This window comes from Hevea brasiliensis, chromosome 16, assembly GCF_030052815.1.
Source record: "Hevea brasiliensis isolate MT/VB/25A 57/8 chromosome 16, ASM3005281v1, whole genome shotgun sequence".
Classification (NCBI taxonomy): domain Eukaryota; kingdom Viridiplantae; phylum Streptophyta; class Magnoliopsida; order Malpighiales; family Euphorbiaceae; genus Hevea; species Hevea brasiliensis.
Genome location: NC_079508.1, coordinates 16236345 through 16246577, shown reverse-complemented (window position 1 = coordinate 16246577; position 10233 = coordinate 16236345).

Below are 10233 nucleotides of genomic sequence, written 5' to 3'. Positions count from 1 at the left end.
GCACAAGAATAACACTCCAAATTTTCAATTCCATTTAACTTCCAAACTTCAATTCACATTCAAGGCACTTTTAATATTCAAAAATTAATCTCAACATCATCAATTTCATGTCACAACACAAAATTCCCAAATTGAGGCCAAAACCCTAACTTCAAGTTCCTAGTTCATGCATAACATTATGCAATCCAACCTCTACCACATTCAAACTCATCAATAACACTACTAATCAATTTAATTCCATCAAAAACATAAATTTCTCTCATGTTCTCATGGCTACTGAATTTCTAATCTTTCAATTCCTCATCATTTTCTTCCAATTCCATGTGATTTCAACTTAGTTTAGTACGTTTATAACACTTAAAGAAGAAAGAGAACTTGGATAATGCACTAACCTTGTGAGCATAATTTTCCCTTAGCCAACTTCAATATTTTCTTCACTTTCTTGGCAGCCAATCACCTTAGCAAGGTTCTAGGACAATTTTTAGTGTTGGGACTTAGGGATAATATGGTGGAAATTAAGGAAAATTAAGCTTGAAATGAAGTGAAAATGGAGGAAGAGGGAATTCCATGGGGTTCAGCCAACCTAAGGTAAAAGGAAGAAGATGACCTTTTTTTCCAATTTTTTAACTCATATATCTCTTATTTTGTCCCTTGTTTAGATGTTGTCCGATTATAATTGGTTGAAAGTTTTAATTGCATCACTCTTATGTCATAATTAGGATTTTAATTTTTTATTTAATGTTTCTTTTCTTTTCTTTTTCTTTTACTCATTTTTAATTAAATTTTTAGCAATATTTTTTCATATATTAGGACATAAACCTCACTCACTTAATTGGGCAAATTGGTCAAAAATCATCTTTGGAAATAAAATGACCAAAATGCCCTTCATTTTGATTATCGAGTTAAAATTGTCTGTATCTATTGATTTAATTTTCCTTGTATTTTCTTAACAATCTATTATCATCGAAACCTCAATAATCCTTTCATGGAGTCCGAGAAATTATTTCATAGGGTTCCCCACGGGTCTAGGGTCACTAGCTCTCTTTATAACTGCTTTCCGTTAGGTCACCCATCACTAGAGCACCGGCTCATTTAACTTTAGTACATTTCATTTCTAAAATTCTTCCTTAATTTTTTTTTTATCATTATTTGAGTGAATTTATGACTCCTCACTCTAGTTTAAATATAGTTCCAGACATTCTAGCTATCCAGATAGATATTGGTTACCAGAATAGTAAAACGTACGGACTATCTAAAGTGAGGGCGTTACAGTAGTAGGGAATGATAATGTTTTCATGGCCATGTTAGGAAGGAGGTATAGGAAGAAACATCCATGGTGAATTGTTTGTGTTCCATAATATGAATAGTAGGTTAGTACCATAGTGTAATACTAAATGATGGATGTACTGGTAGAAACCAATCATAGAGTTAGAATTTTAGAAGTAATAGAGCTAGCAATCAAGTTAGGATTAAGAACTAAGAAGGTTAAAGTTAACACTGATGGGATGAATATATCTAAAAAAAAAGGCGCAAGGTGAGAAAGGACAAAAAGGAATGGTATGAGAGGGACACTAAGGGATGTTTAGGACAAGTTATGGTAAAATGGCAAGTTAAAGGAGCAGTGGAGCCTCGATCTGCGTGCTAATGTGTCAGGAAGTATGTCAGATAGTCAAAAGTCTCAGGCAGAAGTCAAAGAACTCCCATTTCAGAAAAAGAGTAGGATATGATAAGTCGTGTTAATTGGGTGGCTCGAGAATACATAAACTTTTATCATGTCAGAGGAAAGATCCAGTTCACTTTCTGATGTCGATAGATAATGTAAGGAATGTTTGGCACTTAGATGGGACTCTACATAGCTGATTACTTATGAGATAGGTAGGAGTTGGTACAGGGAACTTATTGGTGACACGAAGTAAGTTGGAAGCCTGTATCATGGAGTTAAGAAAGTACAAATGTTTTAAGCATGGAGGGGATCTAGCTAAAGCTTCAATGGCCAATAGGATCGACTGTGATCTCAAGTAAGGTGTGTGTAAAAGTAATTACTTTAAAAAAGGCCACTATATGAGACAATGAAAAATGGGTAGTATGAGTCACATCATTGCGCTGCAGAGTGGTAGTAGAATGGAACAAAACCTAGTATTACAAGTTGCTACATTGAAGTGCAGAGGAAGCATAGAGGGTACCAAATATGTCAGAAAAAGGTCATCGAGTAATAAAGGTAAGAGTCAGAGATGGATGTGCTATGAAATGATGATGACAGCGAAGACACTACAGCAGAGTCAGACAGTAGCAGAACGTGTTCTATAGCATACGAAGAGTTTGAAGAATATGCGCTTGCACTTGTTCCAATAATCTTTTTTCCTTTATCCTCTTTTTGTTTAAAATTCAAGGATGAATTTTCTTAAGGGAGGAAGATTCTAATAACCTGAATTTTAAAATATAAATTTTATAATTTTTTAATAGTATTTAAATATTATTTTAATATTATCTAATTAATTTACAATTTTGTAATATTATTTCATTCTTATTATTATTAAATTAGAAAATGATTTTTTTTATTAAACAAAAATAAAATTAGAGTGATATTGTTATTGCTATTATTAAATTGATTTAAATTAAAATCTAATAAAATTAATTTATAATACTAATTATGTTTAAATTCAATTATTAGGTTAAAAAAATAATATAATTAAATAGTTATTATTATTTTTACTAAATACTTTTTAATTTATTTTTCCAAGAAAAGTATGATAGGTATTTTGTTATAATAATATTTTATTAATTAAAAATTAGGACAATAAAAATAGTATATATATATTTGATAGTTACGTTGACAATAACTTTTGAAAGAAAGAAAAAAAAAATGAAAAAGAAAAGTTTTGAAAAGTTGACAGCACCCGTCCCCTTTCTGTAACACCCCTATTTGTATAGCTAGGTATATTTCACTGTTTCGGTGATTGGAGTCGGTTTGGACAATTAAGGGGATTAGAACCACACTTAAGACAACTAGATAAGCCATAAACACAAATAATTAGTAATTTTCAATTAGTTAAGTATAAATAAGAAACACATAACACAAGAAGTTAAATGAGCCGAGAATCACAACGATGGGTGATCTTCTCGGGAACGACTGCGAAGTCGATTTAAACTCAAATTTCGAGCCGTAAAATGTGATGCCGCAGTCCTTAGGACCATTACGAACACAGTGGAAAAGAGAAAATCATGAAAAAGAACTGTTAAGCCAGTCAAATAATTAGGTCAGAGAGCCGGAAGGAATATTGAATTATTTGCAAACCCGGTTGAACCGGTGAGGGACAATTTGGTCAATTAAACCCGAGCGCTGACTCCTGACCTAGCTGTCAAATAAAATCAGAGAAAAGACAATTTTGGAGTTAAGAATTAAATTAAAGAACTAATAGAAAAATAAATAGAAAAAAAAAGAAAATGAAAAAGGTGTAGGGAGATGATATCATGCATGACATCATGCATGATGCCATAAATCCTATTACTAATAAATTTAATTATATTAATTTTTGCTCTTCCATAAGATAAACATACATAAAAAGGAAAAGAAAAGAAAAATAAAACAAAGTCTTCTTCTTCCTCATGGTTGCTGCCTCCCATCTCCCTCTCCCTCTCCATTAAAATACCTCCATTAAAGCTTGAGTCCAAGCTTTTAAATTCCTACTAAACCCCAAATTCTTCCATAAAAACTTGGTTTAGTCACTTGAGAAGAAGATTGATCATCAAAGAAAGAAGAAAAGAAGAAGGAAAATTGGAGAAAAGGGAAGTTAGAAGTTGCTACACAAAGGTTAGTGATTTAAGTTACAAATGAGTTTATTACTTGTGTTTATAACTTAGTTAACTTAGAAATATGCTTAAAATGAAATAAAAATTTATTAAGGGACCATGAATGATTTTCGGCCAGCATGTATATGGGAGTATATTTGTATGGTTTGATGGATTTGAATGAGTATATGAATCCCAATTAGCTTAGTGATTATAGTTAAAAGCATTAAATGTGGTTAAATGCAAGAGTTGTGAATTAGGGTTTTGGACATTAGGATTTAGAGACCAAAAATGTGAGAAACTTGTAAATGATGTCTTTGACCTAATGTGAAGTGAGAAATGGTCATTTGTGACCAAATAAAGTGTGTTGGAATGGTTGGAGTTGAGGCCAAATTCGGATTGAGTGTGGTCATGCTGCGAGACTTTGAAGGACCAAAAATGAAAATTTACAAGTCCAATTGGTATGAGACCAATTGGGAATGAAAATAGACACTAAATGACACAATTTTCATTGAGGAATCATGCCCAAAAAGTGACTAAAACCTAGTGAACAAATTGACCAAACTTGGAAAATCTCAGTCTATCCCTGAACAAACTGACCAAATGAACAGTGTTTGTTCATTTTATCATAACTTGAGCTAGGCAAGTCAAAATGACCTAAAATTTTACCAGTGGTTATACCAGATATAGACCTAAAACTTTCATGAAGAACACAAATCCAAATTCTTCCATTAACCAAGTCATTTAGCCACCCAAATTTGGTGACCTAAAACTGCCAGAACCAAAATTTGCCCAAAAAACTAGGTTGAGTCCAATCTGGTAGCCATGGTTCAAATAGCTATAACTTGAGCTACAAAACTCCAATTGGAGTGATTCGAAAACGAGAATAAACTTAAGACAATAGGGAACATTTTCTATGAAGAAAGTTTTGCCAAATTCCAACAGTAAGATAACCAATGGAACAGTGCAACTTAAGACACCAAAACTGAAAATTTACAAATTTTCCTAAAAGACTTAGAATTTGAATAAACAACCAAAACCAACAAATTTAGTGACCAAAATGTGGTATGTGGATGAGGTTGGAGTTTCCATACCTATTAAGCCTTAGAAAGTCAACAAATTGACTTGAATAGTACCATGAATAGTAACTTCAAAATGAAAAGTTCCAAGAATGTTAGTTTAAGCATATTTGGGCTAGAATTAAGTATTTATGAATTAATTATTGGATTTACTGTGAAATAAGATACTGAAACACTATAAATGTTGTGCTTCAGCTGAAAAAGACCCGGAAGGCCTAGAGGCGATTAAGTCCAGGTTTGTGCACATAAACTTTAAATTATTGTTTTTCCACTGAAAACTTGATTTGTATGCATTGTGTTAATTATGGGTTTTGAGAACTATGGTGTTGCCACTTGTTAATGGAAATTTGATTTTGAAAATTGATTGTGTTTATGCACAAAAATTTTTAAATTATAGTTTTCATAATGGAAATTGAATTGTTATACATTGTGAATGTGGTTGTTCATTATGAATTTCGAGAATGTTGTGTTGCCTATTTTACAATGGAAATTTGGAATGAAAATTATTTATTGATTTGTATGAAATATTTGAACAATATGGCTTTAAAAATCTTATTTGAACAATAGTGTGTTGCCTACTTTGTAAATGAAAAGTTTAGAGTGAAATATAATTTGTGAACTGTATAAAATATTTGAATAACTTGATTTAAATTGTTTTTAGTTCACACTTGGCATGACAATATTAATATGTTCCTCCTCCACTTGTGGGGTGAGTATGATATTTAATCAGTTTCCTCCCTCACTGGATTCCCAATCTGAGGGGTGAGTGTGGATCAGTGCTCATTAGCTAGCTAGCCACCTCCCTCATTGATTTCGATTAATGGGGGTGTTTGCTTTATTGTGATGTACACACGGCATGTTCGGAAATTTTGTATCATATCCTAAGTTGTTTTATTATTTGGCAACACTGTGTTTATTAAATTATTTGATTAAGTTGTGCTCTATATTAAGCTTTGAAAATTATGATTTGTTATAAATGTGATTTGAAAAAAAAAAATTGTGAAATGCAATTATGAGATTTTTCAATGAGGATTTGTTCATAAATGTTCTATATTATGCATTTTATGCTTTATTGTGCACCACTGAGTATTTATATACTCAGCGATAGCTTTAACTTGCTATCGCAGATAGGGAAAAGGACATAACAAAGAGAGCGAGCCACTGATTAGAGAAGAGCACAATTGAAGAATTTTTGTACGGGTATTTGTCTATACCCTGGTATTTTAGTTTGATGTAAATATGATAGTATGCATATGTATCTCTATAATTTGAGCAGTTGTACAGATAAAATTGTAATAATATTATTTTTGAGATTTTGCATCTGTAAATTAACTTATGACTGTAAATTAATGATTTAAAATGTAATGTGCATGTGTTATGAAATGTTTTGATATATTAATTCTTGATTTGAAATTTGGATTTTAAATTGAAGTGTTGCCATTATTGTTGATTTGAAGTTTGGTGGTTGTAAATGAAGTTGTGATTCAGAAATATATTGGGAGTGTTTTTATTTTCAGGTTTTGAAGAACTGTTTTCTCAAAATATAGACGGCACTCTGCCGAAATTTTTATAAAAATTGCGGAGATTTTAAATATCCAAAAATTTGATTTATGTTTGGACTCTAAATGAAGGTTTTTAATATTTGAAAAAAAAAATTTACCCACCAATTCCAAAACGAACAAAAATTATTTTAAAATCCCTTGTAGCATATTTAATGGTTTAACGGTAGGTGAAGTACGGTAATTCATTGGGTGTGCTACGGGAACATGTTACGTTTTATGAAGAGTAGGGTGTGACATGTTTAGTGGTATCAGAGCAAGGTTTTAAAATAAATTTTGAACTTGAATTTGAAATATTTTGTCGGTAAATACAACTGCTCAAATGTTTGATATATATGATATATTTACATCATGAATATGCATTAACAGAGGTCAACCTCCTTGTGTTTGTTATCAGAGAGTAGAAAATTTCTGGAAAATGGAATGGAAGAGGGAGATCATTCCGTAGAGCAATCTGTCGAGGCTGAGGCCCGAGGAAAAGCCCTAGCACTCCAAAATGTGAGTGGGTCAGCCACTTCATCTCCTCCTCAAGCACCGCAGTTCCCTGCTCAGTTTGTAGAGCAAATGGCTGCGTTTTTTCAACAAATGGTGGGAAATGTGCCACCTCAAGCACAGACACAAGCACTTGTAGCATAACCACAGCCTCCGGCTCGGCAATATGAGAAATTAATGAAATTTGGGGCTACATAATTCAAAGGAACAGTGGATCCACTGGAAGCAGAACAGTGGTTAGAGAGGATGGAATGGGTTTTCAGTATCGCTTCTGTAAGGGGATGCATATGAGTGGTGGAAGACCATCCCCTATAGTCTGTTAGAGCCACCAGTCCTCACATGGGCAGACTTTTTAAGGAAATTTCAGCAAAAGTGGGTCCCTGATACATAGACATGAAGCTGCAAGAGTTTTTAAGTTTGAAGCAAGGGGATAAAATTGTAGCAGAGTATGAGCGGGACTTTTCAAGGCTAAGCCATTATACTGGAAGCTTAGTCTCCACCCCCAGAGACTAGTGTAAAAGGTTTGAGGCTGGTTTAAGGCTTAGCTTGAGAATGCAAGTGGTAGGGTTCCGACACCAGGATTTTTTTGAATTGATTTCACAAGCCCTGTAACTGGAAAGGATAAAATCAGAATGGGCAGTGAAAAAGAGTACACAAGAGAAAGAGAAAACTGAAAAGGTTATTGGTCAAGCTACTAAGAGTGGCTCTAGGAAAAGAAAACATTTTGAAGAATCTAGGTCACGCAAATCGGGTAGAGGTATATCTTCTAAACAGAAATCATCCCAATCCGATCAGCAAACTCAACAGATAAGAAGAAATATGCTATCGGATTGACTTTGTGAGACTTGTGGTAAACCACACAGTGGAGTATGTTATAGAGCTATAGGAGTATGTTTCAATTATGGAGGGACTAGTCATTTTGCTAAGGATTGCATAAGTCTACGCCGTTATGGATCATTTACCACGGCAGAAGGATCAGCCCAAGTTTATACCCTGAAGAGTTTACCAACAGTTGGTAGAGGTAGAGGCAGAGGTAGGGGTAGTACACCTGGAAGTCAGAGTACTGTGAATCAACCAGGACAAAGTGATGCTCCAGTGAGAGTATACACTATGCGACAGAAGGACGAGGATGAGACTCCTGGTATGGTTGCTGGTAATTTCTCAATTATTAACTGAGATATGCAAAAAAAAAAAAAATAAATAAATAAATAAATAAAAATAAATCATTTTTGATATGTTAGTGACTAGTCTTTTTAAAATTAATTTTGGAAGAGTTTGTCAATGAAAAGTATTTGCTAGCACACAAGAATTCGTAAAGTTAATTAGTAAGCCTAATTATATAAGGAAAGAGAACCTAAAAGTAAGTTATAGTAATATAGCTACCTTAGATACGGGTAAGGGTATTGCTGCTGATAGATGTCAGTGGGTACCATAATCAAAATAAGTTCAAGATATTAGTGAATTTAAAAGAAATAAGATATAGGGAAGTTTGATCTATTGGGATGTATCGTAGTAACTATGCAATATTCTTGATGTTTGTGCTGTAAGCTGCAGATTGTAGTACTGACTTGGGATTTATTGTGTAGAGCTACGTACTATCCAATAGTACACAAGAATAAAAATAGTTGCAAACGGCATCTATTTTAGTACAGTTATGATAAGATAAAGTTTTCTTATTGGAAAGGAGTTTGAAAATCCTAACCTAGGATTTAAAACTCTAAAGTTAGAATGTTGAAAGGTTATAGTTCAGTACAAAAGAAAATAATGACTACAGATCAGTGCAAAATAAGCTATAGAATATCGATAGATAAAAATAAAAAACAGTAAGAAATGAGAAAAATACTAGATGAGAAATTGCCACCAAGGCAAGCAATTTACTTAACATGCGTAACGATATTCCAAATTATTTTATCAAGAAAGAAATAAGTTAAACCAAAGCAAACAAGATAGTGCAAAATGGCACATAGGCCTTGGTCATAAATGGAGATGGTAAGATAATGGTTATGGACCTATGGCCAAGAAAGAAAAGACTACAAAAGAAAATAATTGCTAAAACAACAGCAAGAAAAGACTAAAATATTTTAAACTAAACTAAAGGTTACATCAAATGATCAAGAGATTTGATAAGAAAAGAGTAAAACTAAGTTCTCACCCATAGGATAACACGAGGTCCTAGAAAAGTGGATCCACTAGCACACAAATTTGCTTACCTCTGAAATTGAAATGAATTTGAATCTAACTTATGACAGAAGCTCATAAGGAACATGACACACGAGGTAAGCAATGGATGAGTAAATAGCGTTGGTTAAAGTGCTATGGACCATTATTCCGGTTATAAAGTTATGTAGAAATGTGAGAAAAACATGAGAAAACAACATGAATGACTATTTGAGGACATATTGTAACATCCTCATTTTAACTAGTCTGTATAGTCTATTGTTTTGGTGACCAGTGTCGGTCCGAACAGCTAGAACGTTCGGAAAAAATATTTAAACTAAAGTAAGGAACCAAAAATTTACTCAAATATTAATAAGAAAAAAAAATTAGGAAAAATTATAAAATAAATTTTGGGACTCCATTGAGGTTCTTATGGCATTAGAATGCCAAGAAAATACTTAGAAAAATTTTTCAATCGATACAGATAATTTTGGCCCGTCAAGCCAAACTGAGGGCATTTTGGTCATTTCGTCTTTAGAGATGATTTTTGGGCCAATTTGTCCAGTTAAATAAATAATTTATATGACATAAAATATGAATAAATATTATTAAAAATTCAATTGAAATTAAGTAAACAAGAAAAGAAAAGAAAATGGGATTTATTATCTCATGCTTATGTAAGCATGAGGTAATTAAAAAGGGATGGCCAACTAAATTAAAGGAAGACATTTATAATACATAAATGGGCAGAAAAAAAAAGACAATTCAAGAGAATTTTCTGCAACCACTCTTCTTCCCTAAGAAGACGTTTCATGCTCCTCTTTTCCCTTCTCCATTTTCATGCTTACAAAGCTTGAATCCACACCCTTTATCACCATAAAAACCCTAGTTGTCTTCACAAAAAATTCAACCCACACCTTGAGGAAGCTTTGGGAAGCAAATTTTTGAAGAAAAATTGAAGTTTTACAAGACCCAAACTTAGTTTCATTAGAGGTTAGTGACCAATCCTTGCTTTCTTTTTGAAATTCATGTTTAGGGACAAAAATTGAGCTAGAAAATGAGAGAAACTTAAATGAAATTGATGATTATGTAAACCCCCCCATTTTCAATAGCTATGTGAAGGGTAGGGTTTTGATTGTTTTCTTTGAATAAATTTG